This window comes from Rhinoderma darwinii, chromosome 5, assembly GCF_050947455.1.
Source record: "Rhinoderma darwinii isolate aRhiDar2 chromosome 5, aRhiDar2.hap1, whole genome shotgun sequence".
Classification (NCBI taxonomy): Eukaryota; Metazoa; Chordata; class Amphibia; order Anura; family Rhinodermatidae; genus Rhinoderma; species Rhinoderma darwinii.
Window position 1 is genome coordinate 326,404,940 of NC_134691.1, and position 13,478 is coordinate 326,418,417.

The 13,478-nt window shown below is 39.3% G+C and overlaps 1 protein-coding gene across 1 annotated transcript in view; it reads right to left on the bottom strand.

Annotated features, from left to right (window-relative positions):
• The window catches only part of ZNF804B (zinc finger protein 804B), a 355,194-nt gene that overhangs the window by 28,969 nt on the left and 312,747 nt on the right, over positions 1-13,478 (bottom strand). The gene's annotated exons all lie outside the window — the stretch shown is intronic.

The window sequence follows — 13,478 nt, forward strand, 5'->3', positions numbered from 1 at the left end:
TCTGGCAGATGGCTGAGGAGCAAGACTTCACTGTGGAGCGGGGCTTAGTTTTCTTTGTCTCTTATAGCAGACAAAGCAATGGGGGAGGCTCCTGCTGCAGCCAGTTGCCTCACAGCCTAGTGAAGGTCCTAGGTGAGGCTTGTGATAGGGTAGGTGGGGAGGCTGATCTACTGGGACACATAGAAGAATTAGCTTCTCCCAGTTTTGATTGCAATATGTTTTCAATATTTAGTGTTACTTTAACTTAGAAATGTGTCACACAACTCTACCATCATTTCTAGAACAGTCCCAGTCTTATGTTATAATTAGTTTGATCCTAGTGTTTTTATGTACTGTGTTGAATAAAGGAGGTTGGGTGGTTTATAAGGCCCCTAATAAAGTGGGGGATCCTGTTCAGAACTCTCATCAATTAGCAAGAGCAGATAACAACTACTTGGAGCATTTATCGCTCTGGGGAACCCAGCATGGAATTCATTACATTGATTTCAATGGGCATTGTGTAATGCTTCATTTGTCCTGCGGAAGTGCTGCAGGGAAATGAAACACTTGATCCCTGGTTCCCCCACAGATTACAGCTGACCAATGCAGGTCCCAAAAGGGACACCCTGTGATCATCTTATTGTTGGGGACCCTACTCATAAAAAGGTATTGTCCAAAGCTGAGGACCCTTTTAATAAAGTTTAATCAGAAGTAAGTGTTGACTTATGCTGCTCTATAGCTTTAATCTATATATACTTTATCTGTATGAAACCCACACACATGACTTACAGACTATTTTTACTTTGTGTCTCTCGGTAGGAAAGATGTACTGTAGAAGTTTATACACACACAGTAGGAGAGCTGCATATGTTAATCTGAAACTGAAGATAGCTCTTTAAGCATATTGAACATATGCTGCAAATAGAAACATATTAACAATGTTTTTTTCCCACAGGGCTTTTCACCTTTTAGACGTGCCCAAGTCAGAAATTATCGAGAAATAAATTATTTGATTAATACATTAACACACAATCTGATTTTCTCCTTATTGTCGCCATTAGGAAACTGATGTGGTGTAAATTCTGCCGTAATGGTCGATGTCAAACAATGAGTTTTACAGAAACTGGGTACATAATAATTATGCATAATTATACAACACATTAATTTTGAGAGGCAGCACATTGTTTCTATTTTGTATTTATCGCCCTATGATGTTTACAAAGAAATAATGATTGTAAGTGATAAATAATTGCTATAACTTATAAGCTCTTCTTCATCAAACCTCCAATAGGGGGCCATGTCTGCCCTTTAAGGGGTCATAAAAGAATGACATAAAGTGTTTGCTTTTATTTTTCCAGAAACAGCGCCACTCTAGTCCATTGGCTGTGTCTGGTATTGCAGTTTAGCTCCATTCACTTGAATGAGACTGAGCTGAAATACCAGGAATTGAGAGGAGTGGCACAGTTTTTTTGTTTTTTTTTTTCAAGCAGACACTTTTTCTACTCTGATTCTACCCCTTTAATTCCACTGTCACACAGGTACATTTTATTTAACACCGGGCAAAACCTTAAAAACCTTTCTAGTACAGAATGTGCACCAACATTGTTCTTCTCTATGAGATAAGGAAAGCCTTGGCTGAGGTTTTTCGAAAAGTTGGAAGCTTTCTGTGTGCAGCTACAATCACTTCTAACAATCATAAGTATTAACTCAACCTGTATGGAAAAACAATGGGTCCATAATATGGAGAGATAGACACTTCATGTGTCAATGCATGGTGAGACCCTGTATTCTCGTCTAGGAGCAATGCTTCTAGGTGACAATGCTTGCTTTAACTAATATATTTCATCAGGGTCAGATCATAGGGGAGGCAAAATAGGCAATAGCCAGGGGCCTCCACCCCTAAGGAGCCTCCACCAGCCTGCTCTATCTGGCCCTTCCCTTACATTGTATACTTACACTGCCATCAGTAAGACATAAGACTTTGAAACATTTTAAAGCATTCCACCACCAATATAAAAGGTTAATTATGTTGAGCTTTTGCAGCTTTTACTAGTACTAGATAAGGCTATGCTGCTGTCTCTCTAGTACAGAGCCCTGTTTTTCTGCTCCCCCAAACACATAAATGTAAAAGTTTTAGCTGCCGATTGCCACCACTAGGGGGCTTTCTGTATACAGCTCAGTATGTATCTTACCGAAACGGATAGGAGCTGCACAAGATCCTAGTGGTGATAAGAGGCTGCTGAAAAGAAAACCCGTAATGAAAGTTGTAAACTATTAACCTAAGCTAAAACTATTTAATTTAAAATTAAATACAAAATATTAAATTGATTTTATTTATAATGAAACGTCTCCGGATCCCTTTTGTATCTTATTACAAAGAAAATGCAAAACAAACTTTATTAAATAATTTTATATACATATGAAAAGTTTCTTCATAGACATTATTTCACATAATTGAAATACCCTGGAATCTATTCAATGTGTGGAATTGTGGCTATAATATAATAATGACTTCACTCCCATAAAGCTTCTTTTAAAAACTGTTTGCATGAGACTCCCACTACAAGTGAAATGAGCTGTTAAATCTACGGCTGGTGGCGTTCTGCGGGATCTCCTCACATTAATTCTGTCTTTTCCATTTCACTATTTCCATTATGATATATTTGAAAGTATAACTATTAAATTGTGGATATGAAGATGTAGATCAACTAATTAAAGAGGCTCTGTCACCAGATTTTGCAACCCCTATCTGCTATTGCTGCAGATAGGCGCTGCAATGTAGATTACAGTAACGTTTTTATTTTTAAAAAACGAGCATTTTTGGCCAAGTTATGACCATTTTTGTAGTTATGCAAATGAGGCTTGCAAAAGTACAACTGGGCGTGTTTAAAAGTAAAAGTCCAAGTGGGCGTGTATTATGTGCGTACATCGGGGCGTGTTTACTACTTTTACTAGCTGGGCGTTCTGACGAGAAGTATCATCCACTTCTCTTCACAACGCCCAGCTTCTGGCAGTGCAGATCTGTGACGTCACTCACAGGTCCTGCATCGTGTCAGACGAGCGAGGACACATCGGCACCAGAGGCTTCAGTTGATTCTGCAGCAGCATCGGCGTTAGCAGGTAAGTCGATGTAGCTACTTACCTGCTGATGCTGCTGCAGAATCATCTGTAGCCTCTGGTGCCGATGTGTCCCCGCTCGTCTGACACGATGCAGGACCTGTGAGTGACGTCACAGATCTGCACTGCCAGAAGCTGGGCTTTCTGAAGAGAAGTGGATGATACTTCTCGTCAGAACGCCCAGCTAGTAAAAGTATTAAAAACGCCCCGATGTACGCACATAATACACGCCCAGTTGGACTTTTACTTTTAAACACACCCACTTGGACTTTTGCAAGCCTCATTTGCATAACTACAAAAATGGTCATAACTTGGCCAAAAATGCTCGTTTTTAAAAAATAAAAACGTTACTGTAATCTACATTGCAGCGCCGATCTGCTGCAATAGCAGATAGGGGTTGCAAAATCTGGTGACAGAGCCTCTTTAAAGGAGATATCGCTCAATGCGCAGTAAAGGACGTGTATACGTTACATTATAATAATTTATAATTATGGCATTTATGCACTGATTGTATGTGAACGACAGTGGAGGTTGTAGTCTGAAATACTCACATAGTTATTAGCTACACAAACCATTATAACATAGAGCTAACTGCTCAGGAAAAGTTTTATGTTTTTATTTATTTCCGATTCACACAACAGTTTGGAATAGATAGATAGATAGATAGATAGATAGATAGATAGATAGATAGATAGATAGATAGATAGATAGATAGATAGATAGATAGATAGATAGATAGATAGATAGATAGATAGATAGATATGAGATAGATAGATAGATAGATAGATAGATAGATAGATAGATAGATAGATAGATAGATAGATAGATAGATAGATAGATAGATAGATAGATAGATAGATAGATAGATAGATAGATAGATGATAGATAGAAATAAAAAAGTATCTGCCTCCTCCTGCTGTGGATGAACTTAGTTTCACATTGTCTAATACTTATATTTTTTAAAGAGGAAACCATTGTTACAGATACTCATTAATAGGAGACCTCTGGATGGGATCACATACTTTTTCTCTGTAGAAAATGGGTATTTTTGAATTAGAAACAAAGTTTCAACATTTCTTTAAACTTTTGCAGCTTGTAAGCAACATGGACAGAACATTTAACCATTAATTGATTCTTTGCCAAGCTAAGCAGTATTTTAAGCTGACTGAGGACAGACTCGAAATGTATCAGGTAGCAGATTTCGAAGTGTGGTTGGAGGTGAATAGCCGGTCAGGTTTCTAGACATACATCTATTGATCTATGTGCGTCTGAAACAAACAAGTTTCATAGTATCAATACCATATACTGATGAATTATTAATCTGGAACTGAAATGTTATCAGAATGAGGAATAATACTGAGAGTTGGAAGCCTTTTAACCCCCCGGGTTTAATACACAGGAAAATCCTGGAACTATTGGGATTATCTATGAAAACATTATTAATTCTGGGCCATTGATTGCAAGACTGAAACATGTTACTTTAATAACATAAGAAATAAGTGGATTTGGACAGGAATAACGTTCAAATTGAAACTTCGGACACATTTTTATATTTAGCAAAAAAGATGTACTGGAGTCATGTAACATATCATACATTAATTATTTTCCTCTGGTCCCTCAAGTGTAAATTTCCACGGTGCTCATTACACGGTATGTCCTCAACACTACAGGAAATAACTACTGCATGTTACTTGGCTGTACATCAGAAGTATTCAAAAAGACTCCCCGTTATCTGACATCACTTGCTGCTCTGCAGCTATTGGCTGAAGCTGCACCTCACAGACTTCCAGCTCTTCCCACCCCCTACATGCACTCTGCACATAATACTGGTAATACTGAAGGGTCTCTGCTCCCTTTCTGTAGGTATTAATGCAAGAAAATACAGCTAAAATGGAGCAGACACCCAGTATTACCAGTATTATGTGCAGAGTGCATGCAGGAGGGCAGACAAAGCAAGAAGTCTGTGAGATGCAGCTTCAGCCAATATCTGCAGAACACTGAGTGATGTCAGGGTAGGGGGTGTGGTTTTGGTAACTTCTACTATACAGCCCAGTAACACACATCAGAAGTCATTACTGCCTGTAGCATTAAGGTCCTACAGAATATTGTATAGAGAACCTTGGAAACTTGCGTTTGGGGAATCAAAGTGAAATAATTGATGGCCCTGGTATGTTACATGATCCTAGTAGCTCCATTTTACTGTTTTTACTACAATTGCCTGGTGTAAAAACGAAACTCCCATGAATGCTAAAAACTAGGGCAAGCTCTGTGCAGACACTAAGACAGCAAACAATTTTAGGAGATTTCAGCTCTGAAGTCTGCAGAATTGTGTATGCAGCTCTGGACTATAATACAGGCTGTCAGGACATGCTGGGAGATGTAGTTTAGCAACAACTGGAGCGGTACAGATTCAAGATCACTGGTCTATTGAATTACAGTCTAACCACATGGTAAGTTAACTGTTTACCACTTTAATAAAGACAGATATCAATAAAATATCTGTATGGATGACAATGTTACCTACTTTTTTAGTATCTATTTTCAAGGAAAATAAAAAAAACAACAACTTTTTTCCCACAACTTGGAGGCTGCACTTTAAGTCTTCACATGAGTAGCATAGACTTGGCTTCTAAAGTGCTTCACATAGCATCATGGATTTCAGAGCCCTAGAGCCGTGTGTTACATAATAGAACATTTTGTGAAACATGGCATTAAAAACCAAGAAAACATTTTAGGACATATATAATTCACGCATGTAAAGTATGTGAGGCAAGAGACGCTGGTTTACTAATAAATATCCTGCTCACACAACACTACAAGAGAAGATTTTTAGATAAACCTTGATCAATAAGTTGTCGGGTTTAGAAAAGTCATTTTCAAATAGCCTATGAGAGCTATTAGGGGAGAGTCCCCTATTCCAGATCGTGATCTATTAGCCACATTGGAAAGCAACTACAAAAGCATCTCTCATTCTGGAGGACCCAGCATGTCCCTGCCTTACACAGAAAGCACATTGAATGTGATGGCAACTATGTCATTCTTCATTTCCCCTGCGGATGCGCTGCAGGGGAATTGAAGACTTGCTGCTGGGTCCCCCCCCCCCCACTTTACAGCTAATGGCTGTGGGTCCCAGCAGTGAGATATTATCCTTGGACCCTTCTAAAGAAAAGTTCCAAACGGGACCACAGAGTCGAAGAGAAAGGCTCATGTACAGTGGAACAAATGTTCAGTTTGTGCCTCAAAACCCCAACTTACACACCCGCAGGTCCACAGGGACTGATAGAAAACCATAAACCCTCAACCTTCCCTCCTTCCCTTAACTGATGTGCTAGCCATAAATTATTTCATTAGTCAGAAGCCTAAACAAAGGTTTAACCTTTAGTGATGTGCGGGAAGCCTGTAGGCCCCCTAGGTTGGGGCCTGGGTGCATCTGCGACCCCTATAGTGAGATCACAGTGAGTCCATATTCTTTAATATGAACTAATAACATTTCTTTCCAACAGTTTCCTAGCATATCTTTTTTTTCTGGGAAAGCTAAGTGACAACCTATACAGACACCTTTATAAACTCTGCAGGGGTTGTCACAAATCTTTGGGGGCGTAGCTCAGTGGCGGATTATCATTAGGGTGGTTCGGGCGGCCGCCTGGGGCCCAAGGCTCCCAGGGGGCCCATGGCCGCTCGAACCGCACAAGACAGCACAGGCCCCCTCATGCCCGGTGGTGTCGCTAGCCCCGAGTCCTCAGATACAAACGAATATTATAGGCTGCAGGCCACATTAGGCTTGCAGCCTATCAGGCGCTGGGAAGACTCCGGTCTGCGCATGCATCTAGTCGGGAGGCTTCACATGCATATATTCAAGGAGGGGGGGAGTGTTCCATGACACTATATACAAGGGGGGGGAGTTCTCTGTGACACTATATACAAGGGGGGAGTGCTGGGTGGCCCTATATACAAGGGGGAAGGTAGCGCTGTGTGGGCCTATATACAAGGGGGGAGGGCAGCGCTGTGTGACACTATATACAAAGGGGGGGAGTGCTCTGTGACACTATATACAAGGGGGGAGTTCTCTGTTACACTATATACAAGGGGGAGGGGAGCGCTGTGTGGCACTATATACAAAGGGGGAGCGCTGTGTGCAATATATACAAGGGGGGAGCGCTATGTGGCCCTATATACAAGGGGGATCGCTAAGTGGCCCTATATACAAGGGGGGAGCACTATGTGGCCCTATATACAAGGGGGAGCACTAAGTGGCCCTTTATGCAAAGGGGAGCGCTGTGTGGCCCTATATACTAAGAGGGAGTGCTGTGTGACACTATATACAAGGGAGGGGGCTGTGTGGCGCTATTCACAGTGGTATGTGTGTGGCGCTCTTTATAGAGGGGCTCTGTGCCGCTATTTACAAAAGGGGAGGGTTGTATGACGCTATCTATAGGGGGCTGTGTGTAACGCTCTCTACGGGGGGATGTGTGTGGCGCTATCTATGGGGGTGTGTAATATCTACAGGGGCTGTGTGTGGCGCTATGTATGGGGGTGTGTAATATCTACAGGGGCTGTGTGTGGCACTATGTACAGGGGGCTGTGTGTGGCACTATATACAGGGGGCTGTGTGTATGTGGTGTTTTACAGTGTGTGGTATTATTTTATTCAGGTGCGCAGTCTTTGGTGCTATTATATTTAGGTGCACAGTATGTGGCACCATGATAACTATATTTTCGTTTATAGGTGTGGAAATGTTGGAAAAGTGAGGAGCCGAAGACATCTGAGTGGCAAATTCTGCAGAAATGGGTCATGGCCTGGAGAAGTCGTCATAAGCTCTGGACCGGATGGAGAAGAAAAGAGGAAAAAAACGACTAGAATCTGAGAAGTCGTCACCTGTGAGTCACTAGATTTATAGAGAATCTGTCACCTCTCCTGACATGTTTATTATAGGAAATCCTTGTATTTCACAAAAAGTCTTTCTGCAGTCCAGGACTGATAGACAATTCCCCTTGTCAGGAGAATGTGTCCCTGCACAATGTTATACTGTCAGTATGTAGGGACCCAGCACTGTGACAAGGGGAATCGTAACACCCATTTGTTAATGCTTGCCCAAAAAGGTAGTGTTAAAAATAGTTACGGCGCGGCAGGGCGGCGGTGCGGAAGGGGGGCCCAAGTTTGGGTAACAGCCCAGGGCCCATGGTCTACTTAATCCGCCACTGGCGTAGCTACAAGGGCATGGCTAGAGCAGCGACCTAAATCTTTGCCCCAAGTGAAGGAAAGTCTATGTATGACTCTACTGGCAGGGGGTGCTCACATATCTCATATAGAAGATAGAACTTTCTCTGACTACTTCAGTATATATAACTACATGGACTGAACTGGTGGTCACGAAGACAGAAAGATAAGTGGTTGCTATGCAACTTGAACAAAATCAACCGACAGAATTCAATAACGGATTTGTGTGGAAAGACAATCGCCCAATCTATTAAGGTATGTATTGCTAATTATGCTGATACTGCAGTGGAGTTAGAACTTAAGAAGCAGAGCCACAATCTCAAGGGACATTAGTAAATGCTGAAAATAAATTAGTTCACATTTAGATGCTATTCTTGTAGCATTAAACTTATCCACTGCCCCTTCATTATAGGGAAACCATGCAATATAATCTTTGCAATCAATTTACAATGCGCTGGGAAACGTAAATGATGATAATTAGGAATAATGACTTAATTTATTAGGAATGCAGCTATAATTCAGAGTAGTAGCAGTACATCATTGCAAGTTTAATTAATTACAGACAGTGTCAAATCTCTGAAAACTTGTCATACAAAAGCAGTACACATGCCAAATTCTAGTAAAGGGGAGAGAACTGAACCTCCAGGGAAAAATAAAAACTTCACAGTGCCCTTATATACAGTACATTGAGCTTCATGTTACAGATACAGTGGAGTTGCAGTCCGGACACCGGCCACTGGCCCTAAAAACCGATGAGGTTAGGGTTACGTGGACAAGTTTGTTACTGCGACACTGATAAGCAGGGATGCGTCATTATGTGTGCAGGTATTTCCCATTGCTGTCTGTGAGGGCGGGAACTATATAGATGTTTCTATGCATTGAGGTGGAAATAATCCTGACATCCTTGCCTGAAAGGAAATCATTTTGCAACATGCAATGAAATGGGGATTTTTTTGAAAACATGACAAAGCTGCACCACAGTTGCAAAGTTGAAAGAATGTTGCAAAATACGAATGTCTGTGCTCTCTGGGTTTGCTAAATTGACATAACAAAAATGTATACTTCATTAAAAAACAAAAAACTATAACTTTTACAGGTAAATTTACAAACTTTTTATATTTTACGACATTTAAATTTTAATAATATAATATGTGATGTGGGGAAGGGAAGTGACAACTACTATACAAATTTTTTTTACTTGGAGGAGCTTTTTCCTGTGCTCACTGTCGCCACCTGCTGGGTACAGAAGTAGTGGGGAAATGAAAGTGACAACCACTCTGCACATTTTTCCAGTCCATTGAGCCTTTGTATATGTTTAAAAGTAACAACCACACAAATCTGTTTGCAGAAAGCCAGTCCAACATTGCACCCTAGTACAGAGGTTCCGTGTGCTACCATACAGTCTCCTTCGGGTGCCATACGTACGGAGATATTCTCCGCTAGGAGCAAGGCTTTTACGGAATCTGTTTCATATTAAATCAGACAGAAAAAAATAACTCCATATGCCTCCTTATGAAATCGGAGGCGTATGGAGGTACACTTAACACTGCTCCGTATGGACAAGAGTTTATAATTGTAAATGTTTTTATATATGGCGGCAAGCGGAGTGTATGTAATTCCCCACTTATTAATTTATTCTCCTCCTGTTTTACTTAGCAGAATAAATCTGGATTTTTTAAAATATTTATTAATATTTTGTAAGTGCTTTTTTATATATTATTATAATTTCTTCATCATTTCTATTTTCTTTGATTATTTCATTTATAGATACAAGTACTGTAGAAATAAAGCCCTACAATGGCAAAGTCTCTGCAATAACCTTCCATGAGGTTTCTTGTTCATGTGACAAAAGCAATTGCATTTTTTAATTTTTACTTTTTAATTTTTTTAGGGGAACCCTTATTTTTTCTAGTCATCCAGTATTCCAGAAAATATTCTTTTATACAAAAATTTTTAGAAAGAAAAGGTTCCTTTTTTTGGAAGGCTTCTGATTTATTAGGACTGACCTTCTAGGATTGGCCTAGGTACAGTATGTTATGGGCAAATTTAGGGGGGGTTTCCAAGTACCCGGAACCAACCCCCCATGAGTAATTCAGGAGAAACATTGAGTTAAATTATAAAATTCTGTTAATTGTAACTGCATACTAATTTATTATTAAGTTCAATGTTTAAATCTTTGTAAAGTCAGCTCCCCCTAGTGGTGGCTACAGACTGGCAGAATTTGGTAACTTGAGATAGTTGTGTGAAGGAAAGCAAGGGATTTTGGGCTCTGTATCAGAAAATCAGAGCCCAACCTTTATAAGAATTCTGGACCCATTCAGATTAGAGAAACTGAAATGACAGGTATTTTCTTACCATAGACCATTACCGTTAACCCCTTCACAATCTTAAAAGGTAGGATAATAAACTACTATAGATAATTATATAATATCAGGTATTATCCTATAAACCTCCAGGTATATCAGATATTAATCCATAACCATTCGAGACCACCATGGATAATGGATATGAATATTAACTTCTTCATCTTAGACCACCACAGATATTAGACATTAAAGGGGTTGTCCACGTACGGACAGCTGATGACCTATCCACAGAATAGGTCATCAGTATATGATCGGTGGGGGTCCGACACTCGGACCCTGCACTAATCAGCTGCTCCGGCTGCCTCCGGGCACCTGATGTCCATGCCGGAAGCAGATGGTTCCGGACACGGAATAGTATATTCAAGTGAATAGGACCAGAGTCTTTCTGCAGCACGGCTGCTATGCAGTAGTTGGAGCCATCTGATTCCGGCTCTCTATACTACATACCCTGCAAAACAACCGGCGCCCTGAGGAAATCAATCGGTGCGGGGTCCGAGCGTCGGACACCCACCAATCACATACTGATGACCTATCCTGTGGATAGGTCATCAGTTGTCTGTGTGTGGACAACCCCTGTAACTCCAGACCACCAGGGATTGTCACAGGAATAACCGCACTAACCCCTAAACCACCCCATGTCAAATCTGTGTTATAGTAAGGTGAGTATAATCTGGGATTGAGGAGAAAGTCAGGAATTTTGTCATCTTTATCGTAGACACCAACGCACTTGGAAACCCACTCTTTCGAAAATCCTTGAAAGTTTAAGACTCATAGCCCCTCTTTTTCCTGTGGCTTTGAACTGGTCGCCAAGTTTACACCTCCGTCTATGAAGGGGAATAAATTATTTTATTACAAGAAAGCTGGTTCCATCCATTGCTCACCTGAAATGAATAAACTGCACAATGTATGGCTAATTCTATTACAAATACTTGTTGGGAATACATTACAGACAGTAATGAGCACTTCTTGCCGTGCCTTAGAGACATAAGACTTCCTGAAACAACAATTCAAATAGCTGATTACGGTTTGATGCTGTTTCATGAGCTCTCCCGGGGCATCAATTAATCCTGTGAACTCATCCTATCCCACACTTATTTACCAAAAGGGCCAGGAATTAATGGCAGTCTGAGAGCTTCCAGTCCCCGAAAGATGATCCCAGTCTTCTTATGTCTGTCTAAGAAGGTGTTTATGGCTCCATCATCAATTAACAATAATATATTTGTGAAGCTATTAAAACAAGGTTACAGGTATTAAACTTTGTAATTCTTCCTTGTAAAATTTCTTCAGTGTAATATATGAGACAATGACATTTACTAGCTCTTTGTAGCTGCTTAGAATACACCGAATATTGTTAAGCAGGAAAATACCAAGCGTGATCTTTGTCTGCTTGGAAATGTAGAGCTTAAGATTTCACAATCAAGCGCAAAAGGCGAATAATAAGGAATGTATAAATGTCAGCACAATCATACATTATAGAAGAAATGTAGATAGTTTAAAGAGCAACTCCGGATAGATTAAAGTGAAATATTCTTGTCTATAGGGGGCAGTATTATAGTAGTTATATTCTTGTATATAAGGGTCAGTATTATAGTAGTTATATTCTTGTATATAGGGAGCAGTATTATAGTAATTATATTCTTGTATATAGGGAGCAGTATTATAGTAGTTATATTCATGTATATAGGAGGCAGTATTATAGTAATTCTATTCTTGTATATAGGGAGCAGTATTATAGTAGTTATATTCTTGTATATAGGGGCAGTATTATAGTAGTTATATTCTTGTATATAGGAGGCAGTATTATAGTAGTTATATTCTTGTATATAGGAGGCAGTATTATAGTAGTTATATTCTTGTATATAGGAGCAGTATTATAGTAGTTATATTCCTCTATATAGGAGCAGTATTATAGTAGTTATATTCTTGTATATAAGGGTCAGTATTATAGTAGTTATATTCTTGTATATAGGGGCAGTATTATAGTAGTTCTATTCTTGTACATAGGTGGCAGTATTATAGTAGTTATATTCTTGTATATAGGGGTCAGTATTATAGTAGTTATATTCTTGTATATAGGGGCAGTATTATAGTAGTTATATTCTTGTATATAAGGGCAGTATTATAGTAGTTATATTGTTGTATATAGGGGTCAGTATTATAGTAGTTATATTCTTGTATATAGGGGCAGTATTATAGTAGTTATATTCTTGTATATAAGGGCAGTATTATAGTAGTTATATTCTTGTCTATAGGGGCAGTATTATAGTAGGTATATTCTTGTACATGAGGTAGTATTATAGTAGTTATATTCTTGTATATATGAGCAGTATTATAGTAGTTATATTCTTGTACATAGGGGGTAGTATTTTAGTAGTTATATTCTTGTATATAGGAGCAGCCTTATAGTAGTTATATTCTTGTATATAGGAGCAGTATTATAGCAGTTATATTCTTGTATATAGGGGTCAGTATTATAGTAGTTATATTCTTGTATATAGGGGCAGTATTATTGTAGTTATATTCTTGTATATAGGAGCAGCATTATAGTAGTTATATTCTTGTATATAGGAGCAGTATTATAGCAGTTATATTCTTGTATATAGGGGTCAGTATTATAGTAGTTATATTCATGTATATAGGAGGCAGTAATATAGTAGTTATATTCATGTATATAGGAGGCAGTATTATAGTAGTTATATTCTTGTATATAGGGGGTAGTATTATAGTAGTTATATTCTTGTACATAGGTGGCAGTATTATAGTAGTTATATTCTTGTATATAGGGGGCAGTATTATAGC